Here is a 15,530-nt window from a genome sequence, read left to right as displayed (position 1 = left end):
TGTAATTAGGGGGCAAAAAGGGTCCAAAAACAAGCTTTTTTACTGGTTCATAGACAATAAATTGGTTTGCAGACAATAACTTGAGTATAAGTGTATGGATCTGTATTAAATTTTAGCACAAGATTCCATACCACAATAGGAGGGTTGGGATTGATTTTGGGGTTATTGTCATAGCTGTTTTGTAATTTGGGGCCAAAAAAGGGACCAAAAACAATATTTTTTTTGGTTTGCAGACAATAACTTGAGTATAAGTGTATGGATCTCTATTAAATTTTAGCACAAGGTTCCATACCACAATAGGAAGGTTGGGATTTTATTTTGGGGGTTATTGTCATAGCTGTTTAGTAATTAAGGGCCAACAAAAACATTTATTTTTCTTGTTCACAGACAATAACTTGATTATAAGAGTATGGATCTCTATGAAATTTTACCACAAGGTTTCATGCTTCAAAAGGAAGGTTGGGATTGATTTTGGGGGTCATGGCCGAAACCGTTTAGGAATTGGGGGCCAAAAAACAAGGATTTTCTGGTTTCTGGACAATAACTTGAGTATAAGTCTATGGATTGCTATTTAATTGTGCCACAAGGTGTTTTACCATAAAAGGAAGGTTGGGATTGATTTTGGGGGTTATGACCTTAACAGTTTAGGAAAAAGGGGCCAAAAACAAAACTTTTGCAATACTTGTATAAATTGCTTATTTCTTGACCAATTTCAATGGGGTTTTAATTCATAGTCGTTTTAATTCAAAGTCTTGAATTCTTGTTGTTCTTTAATATGCTGAATCTAATTGGATATTTAGAATTTGGATTTTGGGCCCTGTTTTTGAATTGATCCATATTAAGGTCCAAAGGGTCCAAAATTAAATTGAATTATAAGTGTTTTTTGATATGCTAAATCTAACCCTATATTTAGATTTTAAGTTTGGGGCCTGTTTTCAAATTGGTCCACATTAAGGTCCAAAGGGTCCAAATTTAAACTTTTTTTGATTTAAAAAAAAAAATGAGTTCTTAGGGTTCTTTGATAAGCTGAATCTAAGCATGTATTTATATTTTTTATTTTGGGCATAGTATTCAAGTTGGTCCAAATTGGGGTCCAAAGTTAAACTTTGTTTGATTTCATCAAAAATTGAATTATTGGTGTTCTTTGATGTGCCCAATCTAACAGTGTTTTAGATTTTAGATTTTGGGCCCATTTTTCAAACTGGTCCAAAGTATCCAAAATCAAACTTAGTTTGATTTTAACAAAAATTGAATTCTTGTGGTTCTTTGATATGCTGAATCTAAGCATAGATTTAAATTTTTGATTTTGGGCAGTTTTCAAGATGGTTCAAATTGGGGTTCAAAATTGAAATTTGTTTGATTTTAACAACAACAAAAATTCTTTGATATGCTGAATTTAAGTGTGTATTTAGATTTTGGATTTTGGGTCCTCTTTTCAAATTGGTCCACATTGAGGTCCAAAGGGTCCAATATTAAAGTTTGTTGGATTTCTTCAAAAATTTAATTCTAGGGGTTCTTTGATATGCTGATTCCAACCATGTATTTAGAATTTAGATATTGGACCATAATTGGTAAATGTCCAATTTTGAATTATTTAAGTACTTAGACCACGTTCATTCTGTGTCAGAAACTGTGCTATATCAAGTATTTAATCAGAATCTAAATTTAGAGCTGTATTACACAATTAATAGAAATTTTAAGTTGAGTCATAGTTTAAAATAGATATAGCATCATATTCTAATTTTAGAAATTATGTATAAATATAGATTGAAATTTACTGTTCATTATTAGATATTTTGAAAAGAGGCAAGTTTTATAGATATTTGTCTCGCCTGCGACAAAATCGCAGTATGCAAGACATAGGTATAACTATCCGGTGCCGGCGTAAACTATTTGTATAAAGCTTTATATTTTAGAAGGTAGAAGAACTGGATGCTTCATATCTTGTATGCAGATACCTTATGTTACGAAGTTTCCGTCAATCATATGTCCATCGTCCTTGACCTCATTTTCATGGTTCAGCGACTGCTTGAAAAAAAAAATTGAGTTTTTTTGTCATGTGAATTCCTCACTTATTATGAGTAATAGGATAACTATATTTGGGTATACGGGTTCCTTCCAACGTCTACATATCTGTCAGACAAAGTTCACCTGACCTCAACCTCATTTAATGGATCAGTGATCAAGGTTAAAGTTACGTGATTAGGTCCGTTTCTCAAATACTATAAGCAGTAGTTCATCTATATTTGGTGTATGGAATGATTGTAATGGGTACATGTCTGTCTGGAAGGTATCATCTGACCTTGACCTCATTTTCATGGTTCATTGGTCAATGTTAAGTTTTTGTGTTTTGGTCTGTTTTTTGTCGAGCCTTCGACTTTTGTCGAAAAAGCGAGACATAGCGATCCTACATTCCGTCGGCGTCGTCGGCGGCGGCGGCGTCCACAAATATTCACTCTGTGGTTAAAGTTTTTGAAATTTTAATAACTTTCTTAAACTATCCGAGATTTCTACCAAACTTGGAAAGAAGCTTGTTTATGATCATAAGATAGTATCCAGAAGTAAATTTTGTAAAAAAAAAATTCCATTTTTTCCGTATTTTACTTATAAATGGACTTAGTTTTTCTGCCAGTTAACATTACATTCACTCTGTGGTTAAAGTTTTTGAAATTTTAATAACTTTCTTAAACTATCCTGGATTTCTACCAAACTTGGACAGAAGCTTGTTTATGATAATAAGTTAATATTCAAAAGTAAATTTTGTAAAAAAAAATTCCATTTTTTCCGTATTTTACTTATAAATGGACTTAGTTTTTCTGCCAGGAAACATTACATTCACTCTGTGGTTAAAGTTTTTGAAATTTTAATAACTTTCTTAAACTATCCTGGATTTCTACCAAACTTGGAAAGAAGCTTGTTTATGATCATAAGATAGTATCCAGAAGTAAATTTTGTAAAAAAAAAATTCCATTTTTTCTGTATTTTACTTATAAATGGACTTAGTTTTTCTGCCAGTTTAAACATTACATTCACTCTGTGGTTAAAGTTTTTAAAATTTTAACAACTTTCTTAAACTATCCTGGATTTGTACCAAACTTAGACAGAAGCTTGTTTATGATTAAAAGCTAGTATCTAGAAGGAAATTTTGTTCCATTTTTTCCGTATTTTACTTATAAATGGACTTAGTTTTTCTTCCAGTTTACATTACATACAGTCTGCAGTTTAAGTTTTTAAAACATTTATTAGATTCATAAACTATCCTGGATTTTTACCAAACTTGGACAGAGGCTACTTACAATCAAAAGATAGTATAGAGAGGAATATTTTTATTAATTTTTTTCCTCATTTTTGCTGAGCCTGTGATTAACAGCAAAAAGTAGGCGAGACACTGGGTTCCGCGGAACCCTTACAAATTTTTTTAAGTACTATAAGCAATAGGTCAACTATATTTGGTGTATGGAATGATTGTAAGGTGTACATGTCTGTCTGGAAGGTATCATCTGACCTTGACCTCATTTTTATGGTTCAATGGTCAATGTTAAGTTTTGTGTTTTGGTCTATTTTTCAATTAGCATACGCAATAGGTCAACTATATTTGGTGTATAAAAAAATTGTAAGGTGTATATGTCTGTCTGACACAATTTATCTGACCTTGGCTTCATTGTCATAGATTTTAGCTCACCTGGCCTGATGGGCCAAGTGAGCTTTTCTCATCACTTGGCGTCCGTCGTCGTTAACTTTTACAAAAATCTTGTCTGAAACTACTGGGCCAAATAAAACCAAGCTTGGCCACAATCATCATTAGGGTATCTAGTTTAAAAAATGTGTTCGATGACCCCGCCTGCCAACCAACATGGCCGACATGGCTAAAAATAGAACATAGGGGTAAAATGCAGTTTTTGGCTTATATCTCTGAAACTAAAGCATTTAGATCAAATCTGACATGGGGTAAAAATGTTCATCAGGTTAACATCTATCTGCCCTGAAATTTTTAGACGAATCAGACAACCTTTTGTTGGGTTGATACCCCTTAATTGGTAATTTTAAGAAAATTTTGCAGTTTTTGGTTATTATCTTGAATATTATTATAGATAGAGATAAACTGTAAACAGCAATAATGTTCAGCAAAGTACGATCTACAAATAAGTCAATATGACCAAAATTTTCAATTGACCCCTTAAGGAGTTATTGCCCTTTATATTCAAATTTTTAACAATTTTTTTCGTAAATTTTTGTAATCTTTTACAAAAATCTTCTCCACTTAATCTACTGGGCCAAATAGAACTAAACTTAGCCACAATATTCAATAGGGTATCTTGATTGAAAAATGACCCTGCCATCCAAACAACATGGCCGCCATGGCTAAAAATAGAACATAGGGATTTACTTTAGAAGTTTAAGGGAAAATTGTAAAAAAAATAATTTCAAAGGTTGACAACTTGAAAAAAAATTTAAATAATGATAAGGGGTCTTCAGTAACTATTGTAAGTCTAGTTACTAGTGAGATGACCTGCTTTTAATTTAACTACTGGGTCAAATTAAACCAAACTTTGCCTCATGCGCAATCATTATTAGGGTATCTAATACTATTTATTATGATTTAAACCTTATTTTACATGAGTAGATACAGGTGAGCGACACAGGCTCTTGAGAGCCTCTAGTTAATAATGTTAAGTTTCTGTAATGCTTTTAGTAAAACCTTTATCTTGAAGACTTTCAACATAAAATTAATGGTCAGTAAAAACAAGCGAGACATTTCAGCGTGTGCAATCTTGTTTAAAGACACTGTATTGATGATGAATGATATTTTGGAAATTGTTTTTTTTTTTATTTGTTTTGTAAAATTTTTGAAGAACTTCGTGGTAGGTTTGTTTGTTATTCTGTATAATTTAATTTTCAGAATGCTATATATATTTAAAATTTTTCAGTTCTTTGACCAATTCGCTCGGTGACAGAAACCTATGATGTGTCAAATATTTAATCACAATCCAAATTCAGAGCTGTATCAAGCTTGAATGTAGTGCCCATACTTGCCCCAACTGTTCAGGGGTTCAACCTCTGCGGTCGTATCCAGCTGCGCCTAAGCGGAGCATTTTATTGTCTTATCAATTAATCAACACATCTTTTGAATAAACAAGAACAAGCATATCTCAAGTACTTTTTTAATTTACAAATAGCACAACCTTTCTGTAATAACGAGATTCATACAAATTTAAGAGGTCAATTTCCGATGTTTACCACATCAACATCTTTTCCTCTATATATCTTCCTTGTAACAAATCATTTATTATATACATTGTATTCGGTTATTTGTAATGTGTTATACACACATATACAACTGGAAACAACTTTTATCTCTTATATTGCTACAGTGTTGACACACACAATTTTGCATTTCCATTATTTCTTGACAGCTAGACCTGGGAAATATCTGCTCTCTCAAGTTTTCACAGATTCTGTAATAATATATCCGTTCTGCCAGAGAATATCCTGAAAACATTCAAAATAGTTTTTATTTGGTACAATAAAACATTGTTCTTTTACAAAACTGTTGACTCAGCTTAATTGCATATATATTTTAATTGCATAACAGTTCAAAACCATGATGTATTTCTGCTATTTAAAACATTTCAATTAAATAAAAAAATATATGTGAAAACAACAATTCCTGTTAATTGCAGCATATTTGACAGATGATAAAATATGTTCTGTTTTGGAATTTTATAAATAAGGAATAAATATAAAAATAAGGGAGCAACCATTTAACTTCAAGGGGAGGGGGGTTATGGTTTTTTGTCTGAGTCAGAAAATTTTTTTTTTTTTAGTTTTTGACACTATCTATCAAATTTTTTTTTTTCAAAATTCAAAACTATAAGGTATGGGGAAAATCTGGATTCAGAATACTTTTTTTTTGTCATCTGCTTGACCACAATATTTATATTTTTTTCATCAAATTGGGGATCAGAATATTTTTTTAGGAAAAAAACATAACCTAATTAATATATCTTAGCATCTTTATTATAAAAATGTTCTGATCTTTCCTTATGAAAGAAAATCCCTTGTTATTATTATTTGTCTTGTAAATTTTAACAGGATTAAATGCCTATTTGCAGCATTATCTTTCCATCCGCAAATCATTACAAAAATTTTACTTTTACACTACAAACCATTGATCTGATAACCTATTTTGCAAGTACAATGTATAAATCAAATGATTTTAGATTTTGACTATTGGGCTTCTACAAAATTTGAAGGAACCACCTGTGTGGTATAATGTTAGCATGTTCACCTTGAGTGAGAGAGGACATGTGTTGGATCACTGGCTGGGTCAAACCAAAAAACTGGAAAATTGGTATGTGTTGCTTCTCCACAAAGCATGATACACTGAGGAGTAAGATCAAAGACTGGTTAGGTTTGAGTCAAAATAATGTGTCTGGGTAGGTTAACATGTGCTAGTGTTCACTGTTGACTTTTGGCCTATAGCTAGCAAGTTCAAAATCAGACTCAATGTGTCATACTTGTACAAAACAGGGTATCTTCATACTACATTCACATGGTATCCTTGTGAATATGCATCTTGATGTTAGGAAGCCATCATTAAAAATTGACAGCCTTTTAAACAAAAATTACTTAGATATATCTTATTTTATACTAAGGTAAAGATACATAATTCAAGCTTAAATTTCAAGTAATTAAATGTAATGTGTAATTTAGCAGGTTTTCAATTACATGTAATTGAAAGTAATAAATTACATTTCTTTTTTTATATGCAACTGTGAATTACTTTTCAATTACTTTTAGTTACATAACAGTTTTAGCTGAATAGATATTTCTCTCATGCAATTACAAGTAAATTGTATTTTTTGTTATTTCATTGAGTGGGGACTTAAAATTTTGAATTTCTTTTTTGTCTTTATGTCGCAATAGATGGTGGCGTTGGTGTCATCAACATTTAGGTTCAGTCTGTGGTTAAATTTTTATAGACTCAGTAACTTTTTATTAAAATACAGTCTAAGTTTAAAGGTTTTCAGTCATCAATAACTTTGTCAAGCCTCATGGAATTTTATGAAATTCGGACAGAAGCTTTTTCTTACCATTTTTCCATATTCTACTGATAAATGGACTGGTTTTTGTCTCGCCTACGACAAAAGTAGCAGAATGCAAGACAGGGATTTCAATCTGGCAGTGGTGATGGCGTAAACTAATTATATAAAGCTTTATACATTTGTAATTCAGAAGGTAGAAGACCTGGATGCTTCATACCTTATATGCAGATACCTTATGATAGTTACCAAGTTTCCCACTGTCATATATCCATTATCCTTGACCACATTTTCATGGTTCAGTGACTGCATGTTTTTTTTGTCATGTGAAATACTCACTTATTTTGAGTAATATATAGGATAATTATATTCTGTCAGACAGGGTTAACCTGACCTCAGGTGATCAAGGAGAAGTGTTCCTCAGGTCAAGTCTGATTCTATAAGCAATAGGTCAACTCTATTTGGTGTATGGAATGATTGTAAGGTGTACCGGTACATGTCTGACTGGCAAGATCAAGAAATAGCATCTAAAGAAATATTTTATTTATTAATTTTAATTCTATATTTTACTGATAAATGTACTGTCTTATCGCAATGCGTTGGGGGGACATAAAAATACCAGGCATCTGGGCATCCGGGCATCCATCCATCCAGTCTTGTTAGCGCTCTCGCATGTACAATTCTTGCCAGATTTACATAAAAACTTAGATCATAGGTTTATATCAGTGTCTTGGACGAGTTCGAAAATCATTGCCGATCAGTTTTTTTTTAAAAGAGTTATGCCCTTGGAAACATTAATCAATTGAAAATTGCATCGTTAGTACAATTCTTGCCAGATTTTTATGAAACTTATATCATAAGTTTATATCAGCAATGTCTTTATATTTTTTTGCGGTCGTATATTGGTATCACGTCTGCGTCGTCCGAAGACATTTGGTTTCCGGACAATAACTTTAGTATATGTGAATAGAAATCTATGAAATTTAAACACAAGGTTTATAACCACAAAAGGAAGGTTGGGATTGATTTTGGGGGTTATGGTCCTAACAGTTTAGGAATTAGGGGCCCAAATAAGCATTTTTCTAGTTTCCAGACAATAACTTGTGGAAAGGTGTATGGATCTCTCTGAAATTAGACCACAAGTTTCCATACCACAAAGGGATGGTTAGGATTGGCTTTGGGGGGTTATGGCTCAAACCGTTTAAGAATAAGGGGCAAAAAAGGGGGAAAAACAAGGGTGTCCTGGTTAATGGACAATTACAAGTACAATGTTATGTTTGGATTACCTCCCTTACACTGCTTTTAAGTTATGTATAAAGAAATGTTGTATTGTCTTGAGGTGATTAGCTGTCAATTTATTTTTAGAAGTTACTATTGAAAATGCTGATCATGGAATATTAATTTTAGCCATGATTATGTATGTCATTTTCTATTTTAAGACTTTTATGATGTATTTAAATGGGTAATTATGGTTGCAAACTCCATTGGAAATTTGAATTGAGATTATGACCATATTTTGAGGGAAAGATTTTTTTGGTGGAGGGGGGGGGGGGGGGGGGGCAATTCGCAACAGCATAGTGTATTGCACAAAAGCAAAAAATTGAATATAAATTCAAATCATATAACCAATTCTAAGTCCTTTGACTACAGTTATTCTGTGTCAGAAACCTGTTATGTGTCAAATATTTAATTACAATCCAAATTCAGACCTGTATCAAGCGCGAATATTGTGTCCATTTTTGCCCCAACTGTTCAGGGTTGGACCTCAGCGGTCGTATCCAGCTGCGCTCGGCGAAGCAATTTATTGACACTTTCGAAAATAAGTGCTGGTCTTTTATTTATAATGAGTTATGCCCCTTGGAAATATTAATTATAACGGAAATTGCATTGCATTTCTCTGAAGCCTTCATTTCTCTATAAAAGTTTTAAAGAACAAAAAAAAAGTGTTTGTTTTAGCTATTGCCCTTGTATCTAGATAAAATATGTGCAACGCGGGGGACATTGGAATTCTGTTCTTTTATTACAGTCAACATTACACCTGACTTGCAGGCGAGACACAGGTTCCATACAAATATTTTAACTTAGATTGCGTACATGTACATATTTCTTTCTTCATAAGGGAAATTAATATAATATCATAATTAGATATTTCAACAATTTAACTTGTATGTTAATCTCACCACCATTTTCCCCGCATGCGACTGGTTGTGGGGGACACAAAACTATGGATGTACGACACATATTGATTTGATAGGTGCAAACCTACACATTCTCATCCTTAAAATGAAATTCTGAGGTTTTTTTTTTACTTCTTGATTTCATGAAAAAACATGATTCCAAGAAAAAAAATATTTAAGTAAAAAAAAAAAAAACATGAGGAATTTAGATGAATTAAAACAAAATTTAAAAACCACTTAAATGCTACATAATTGCTGGTTCACATTTTTTATGATAATAGTTCTTGCACAAAAGTAATTAAAATGTAATTAATTACATTGACAATGTAATTCACTAATTGTGATGTAATTGTAATGTAATTGATTATGTTTGATAATTTTTTAAAATGTAATTTTATTGAAAAAAAAACAGTATGTAATTGAAATTGCTTATATAAGAACCGTGGTCTGATTTGTTAACAAACATTTTTTTTTCTGTGGCACACTCCGAGTGTATAATGTAAAATAAATCGGGGGCAGTCACCACTCCCAACGATTTTATGATCTATCTTAACAGAATTGATGATTGTTGACCTTTAATTTGCATTCATTTAGTACATATCGTTAATCTTCACATGAAATATTTAAATAAATAAATAAAAATTTGAATAATATGCTTTAAGTAAAGTCTGTAGTAACATCTTTTAGAATGAGGAAACTGACCTACAAATTTCTGTAGACATTTTTCATGATAGGAAAAAAATTCTTACCTAAGATTTGATGCCTAATAATAATAGAGCTGCTGATCACAAGCATTAAAATAAATTTAGTGCATGAAGCCATTCCAAATCCTATTCTGTTTATACTACCAAGCTTCGATGTAGTAATAATTTGCTTGATATATGTTTCTACACCTTGGAATTGCTAGCTTGTAACGACAGGCTTGTTTTGCAGTTCGATTTCAAACTGCTTATATATAATTACGTGTATAACAAAACATTTAATATTATAATTCAAATTTCTATTATGTAATTGGAGAAAAAGCTGTTTTTATAGAAAAATAGGGATGAATGGCATTTTTTTATTATCTTGCTGAATATCAAAAATTGTGTTTATATGCTAATATTACAACACTGCAAGAGGGATTTAAATCAAATTCAATCATATTAATGCCAAGTATTTGTTTTTATTCACGGAATGGGACTTGACAATAAAAATGATAAATAGTTAATAGGCACAGCTTTTTATAAGCTAGCTAGCTATCCTGGGGAAAATTTTTCGAATTGAAATTTATGGTTAATCTTTTTTTTTTTTAATTTTCATAATATTTTATTTTATTTTTGCTTTTAAAATATTAATTATTAGAATGTTTTTACAATCAACGTTCAGATCAGTCTAGTCTCATGAATGACATCAGCAATTTTTCTAGCAGGATTGGCACAGTATACGGACAAAAGCTGTTCCTTTTTTAGCTCACCAGACTGGTCCAAAAGGGCCAAGTGAGCTTTTCTCATCACTTGGCGTCCGTCGTCCGTTGTCGGCGTCAGTTAACTTTTACAAAAATCTTCTCCTCTGAAACTACTGGGCCAAATAAAACCAAACTTAGCCTAAATCATCCTTAGGGTATTTAGTCACCATGGCTAAGAATAGAACATGGGGGTAAAATGCAGTTTGTGGCTTATATCTCTGAAACTAAAGCATAAAGAGCAAATCTGACGGAGTAAAAATGTTCATCAGGTTAAGATCTATCTGCTCTGAAATTTTCAGACAAATCAGACGACCCGTTGTTGGGTTGCCTCCCCTGAATAGGTAATTTTAAGGAAATTTTGCTGGTTTTGGTTATTATCTTAAATATTATTATAGATATAGATAAACTGTAAACAGCAATAATGTTCAGCAAAGTACGATCTACAAATAAGTCAATATGACCAAAATTTTCAATTGACCCCTTGAGGAGTTATTGCCCTTTATAGTCAATTTTTAACAATTTTTCTTAAATATTTATGATCTTTTACAAAAATCTTCTCCACTTTATCTACTGGGCCAAATAGAATTAAACTTAGCCACAATTTTCAATAGGGTTTCTTGATTGAAAAATGTATCTGATGATCCTGCCATCCAACCAACATGGCCGCCACGGCTAAAAATAGAACATAGGGGTTTACTATAGAAGTCTAAGTGGAAATTAGTCACAACTTGAAAACAAATTTAAATAATGATAAGGGGTCTTTAGTTACTAATTGTAAGACTACAATGGGATGACCTGCTTTTAATTTAATTACTGGGCCAAATTTAACCAAACTTGGCCTCAATCATTATTAGGGTATCTAATACTATTAATTGTGATTTTAACCTTTATTTACATGATTTCCAAAACCACAGTAGATACAGGTGAGCCACACAGGCTCTTGAGAGCCTCTAGTTATTTTTTCCCTGTATATATATTCTATATAAATCAGTATGTTTTGCAAAAAAATAATTGTGGCTGATTTCTTCTCAAATTTATATTGCTCTCGTTAAATTATAATATTTGAAATATTTGCCTTTGCTGATGATTTCTTGAACATAATTTTTTAATTTTCAAGAGTTTAACGAGTCTTTTTCCATATAGTAACTTGTGATGTTGTTCATATGGTAAAATTTGATGTCAAAAACTTAAGTTGATGTTTTACTTTAGAATTCTTGAAACATAAAACTAAAACAAAAAGTATAAAAAAAAAATTTTAAATGAGATAAAATCAGGAAAATTGGTTAAAAAATTAGTTCATAGTATTTTTTGAAAATTCACAAATTTATATAAATTAGTAAGACAACTATTTAAAAGAGAATGAATTGTGTCCCTTGATGTTTATTGTGTAAATCAACAGTGTGCTGACAATAATGTGTTAATCTAAAAAATACACCACCACTTCATTTTTAATGAAATAAAAATAAATGGGGAAGAAAAAGAGAGATTAAAAGCACTTCTCCAAATTTGGAGATTTTACTCCCTTTCAGAAAACTGTAAAGTCATAGGGAGATTTCCACATTTTTGATAAAATACTGAGAGGCTTCCACAGAATCTTGAAAATTGACACCTATGGTAAAGTGATTAATTATGTACTATAGATCCATTGTGTCTCTAACTTAAACTGGTTTATTCTGGCTATTCCTACATTTTGAATTTTATAGGTAAAATAGTAAAATTTTATGTTGGAGTTCCCAGAATTTTTATGTAAACAATGGGATTATGTAGGATTATGTTGTAACAACACTAAACTAATGAACCTGTCAACGTATATTTGTTCCGCCTAACAGAAGTTCCACTGGAAACTTTGTTATAAACAATGTCATAATATCTGTTCCTGTTGAAACAAATATTCTATACGATTTATTCCGTTAGGAACATGCATTTATTGTAATATTTATTCCAGTGGAAATAATATTCAAGAATATTGTTTCCATTTGGAACTTATATAGTATGAAGGCACTTCTATTCCGTGACATTGAAAAGGTAAATCCAGGTAAATCTTGTGGAAAATAAAGAAAAAGAATAGTTTCTATTACAATTTTTTATTTAATAATTTCATAGCACATTTTGTGTAAATAATATTCAAAAGCACAATATGAATTTATAGGCACAAGGTCATTCACAAGCAATTGAAATTATTTAGGTGAAAATATTAATATATACAAGTAAATAATATCCATTGAAATATAAATATATTAAAATTGTAGTAATTATTCTTTGAAACAAAGCACTAAATTTTGAGTTACACTACATATTCATTGAAACAAAGTACCGAAAAGTACACTAAATTGACAATAAAACAGAGCACTAACACAGTAATACATTGCACTAAATTGAACACACAAGAGAATACAAAGTCTTAATCAATGTGCAGGAGATGAGAAGCAGCATCTCCATACTAATAATAATAATAATAATGATTTATTTTATTATAGTGTCACATATTTGATCAGACATATATATATATATATACACAATTACATAAACAACACAAAATAAAATGACCAAATATCCAGCCTTATGTAGACTTATGAGACACTTATGTACAAACATTTCTAAAATCTAAAAGTTAAAAGACTTCACTAAACAAGTCATTTTACTCTATATGTGTAAAATTCAAATTCTAAAAATCTAAAAAAGATTTAAAAAGATTTACTTATCATCACACTGAGCTTTAAAAATAAGAAATAAAAATAGAAATATTAATTATCACAGTCAAACTTACAAAAAAGTAAAAGGTTTTCCAAAATGACTAAAGTATTTGAGTTAAAATCACTGTTCATAAATATAAATATAAAAAACATTAACTATTTTTGCTTGATAAATTCTCATGTGCTAAATAGTTTTCGTCTCTGAAAAGATTTTAAAATTGCATATGACAAAGAAGTTTGTATATCTTCACAAGACATTATTTCGATAAATTTACTGTCCATATCAGGAGTATCAAAACCATCAATTAAAGTTCTAGCTTTAGCAAACAATTCAAATCTAATATCGTCATATAATGGGCAAAACAACAAAAAATGTTTTTCACTTTCAACATCGTTCCTATTACATAGTCGGCATAGTCTTTCATCTACTGGTGTTCGCGGTCGGGCATATCGTCCTGTCTCGATCGCCAGCGGCAGAGACCCGCTACGGAACAGGGAAACAGTTCGACGCACATTTTTTGGGAGTTGTAGCTTAAGGTATCGTTCAGTTTTAACGTTTGTTTTGTATAAACGGTATGTCCTTAATTTATTACTGTTTACATTGTTCGAATCATCAAACAACTCTTGTTTGAATTCATCGTTATCAAGGACATCAAAGCGTTCCTTTATTGTTCGCATAACAGTTTTTGTAGAAATTAATGTATCATTAAGAATAGCAGTGGCATCAACGGTTTCCGCAAAACTTTTCACTTTAACGTACCATCCTTTACGTCGATTTTTAGTCCACTCGGTAATCTTTCGAGTTAAACGCCTATCATCAGATCGCAATATCCGACTTAATAATCGTATACATGCAGTTCTTTGTTTCGTAAAACAAGAGGTCCAACCCATATCTCCTCGAATCGCAGTATTTGCAGTGTATCTTCCAACAGACATGAAAAATTTAGCTGCTTTGTTCTGAATAGAGTTTATTACTGAATGCACTTTTGTGCCCCATATTCCCGAACTATAAAATAACACTGGTTCAACCATAGTAGAATACAACTTGGAGTATACGGAGTGTGTCATTCCACCTGCGCTTATAAATTTGCCATACAATGCACCGAGTGCTCTGCTCGCTGATTTTGATAGTTCGCATACGGCTTTGTCGAACGTTAAATGTTCATCTAACCACATGCCTAAATATTTATATGATGTAGCATAGGTAATGTTTTGTCTGGAACAAGTAAAGTTAAAGTTACTACGATCGATAGATGGATTTCGGAAATGCACTACGTTACTCTTGGACGGATTAACATCAAGCTTCCACTGAATACATCAATCTGAGACAACATCCAACATTTTTTGCAGACTATCTTCATCGGGTGCAATAAGCGCTATATCATCGGCGTAAAGAAGGATACTTAAAAGATCATCTCCTATTCGAATGCCGCACTGTAGATTGTTAATGAGTTCTGCCAAATCATTAATATAGATCGCAAACATTGCCGGGGATAACAAACACCCTTGTTTCACACCACAGTCCACATCAAACCATGGAGTGTATCTATCATTCACGCGGACTGTACATTTGACATTCTCGTAAAGTGACTGTATGGCGGACAGGAATTTTCCTTGAATACCTGCACGTCGGAGTTTATACCACAATAGGCTTCTAGATACTGAATCAAACGCCTTCCTCATATCTATAAAACTGACGAATGTAGACTGTTTTGATATTTTTCTGTTTGATATAACTGAAGTAAGGCTATATATATGCTCTTCACAACTGCGTTTCGGGCGAAAGCCATTTTGTTCCTCACACAGAATATCGTTGTCCTCTAACTGCTTACATAAAGTGAGTTCAAGACACTGCAGTAGATTTTGCTTGGTACGGATGTAATCGTAATTCCCCTGTAGTTTGTTGGGAGGCGTTTATCGTTTGTTCCCGGTTTTAATATGTGATTTACAACTCCAGATGTCCACTGTTCAGGCACTTTACCCAGTTCAAAACAACCGTTGCATATAACATGCAGTAAGTCGATCGCACTTTCATTCTTTAGCACCTCTGATGGAATTTCATCATATCCAGCTGCTTTGCGTAATTTCGTATGTTCAACGGCCTTGACTATTTCATCACGGGTTATGTTATTGTTCAGATCAGGTAAATCAGTTATGTTTTCCTCATTGA

The 15,530-nt window shown here is 31.9% G+C and overlaps 1 protein-coding gene and 1 long non-coding RNA gene across 3 annotated transcripts in view; one reads left to right on the top strand and one right to left on the bottom strand.

The window, feature by feature from the left end:
- The window catches only part of LOC127727857 (amine oxidase [flavin-containing]-like), a 115,772-nt gene that overhangs the window by 60,998 nt on the left and 39,244 nt on the right, over positions 1-15,530 (top strand). The gene's annotated exons all lie outside the window — the stretch shown is intronic.
- Positions 5,149-10,253, bottom strand: LOC127727908 (uncharacterized). Its single transcript, XR_007993890.1, has 2 exons — positions 9,970-10,253; positions 5,149-5,490 (listed from the first exon to the last, which is right to left on the bottom strand). It is a non-coding gene; the product is annotated as an uncharacterized LOC127727908 (long non-coding RNA).

Source organism: Mytilus californianus, unplaced genomic scaffold, assembly GCF_021869535.1.
Source record: "Mytilus californianus isolate M0D057914Y unplaced genomic scaffold, xbMytCali1.0.p SCAF_2, whole genome shotgun sequence".
In the NCBI taxonomy this organism is placed as follows: domain Eukaryota; kingdom Metazoa; phylum Mollusca; class Bivalvia; order Mytilida; family Mytilidae; genus Mytilus; species Mytilus californianus.
The sequence above is the reverse complement of the archived record's forward strand: the minus strand, read 5'-3'. Positions and strand labels throughout refer to the sequence as shown.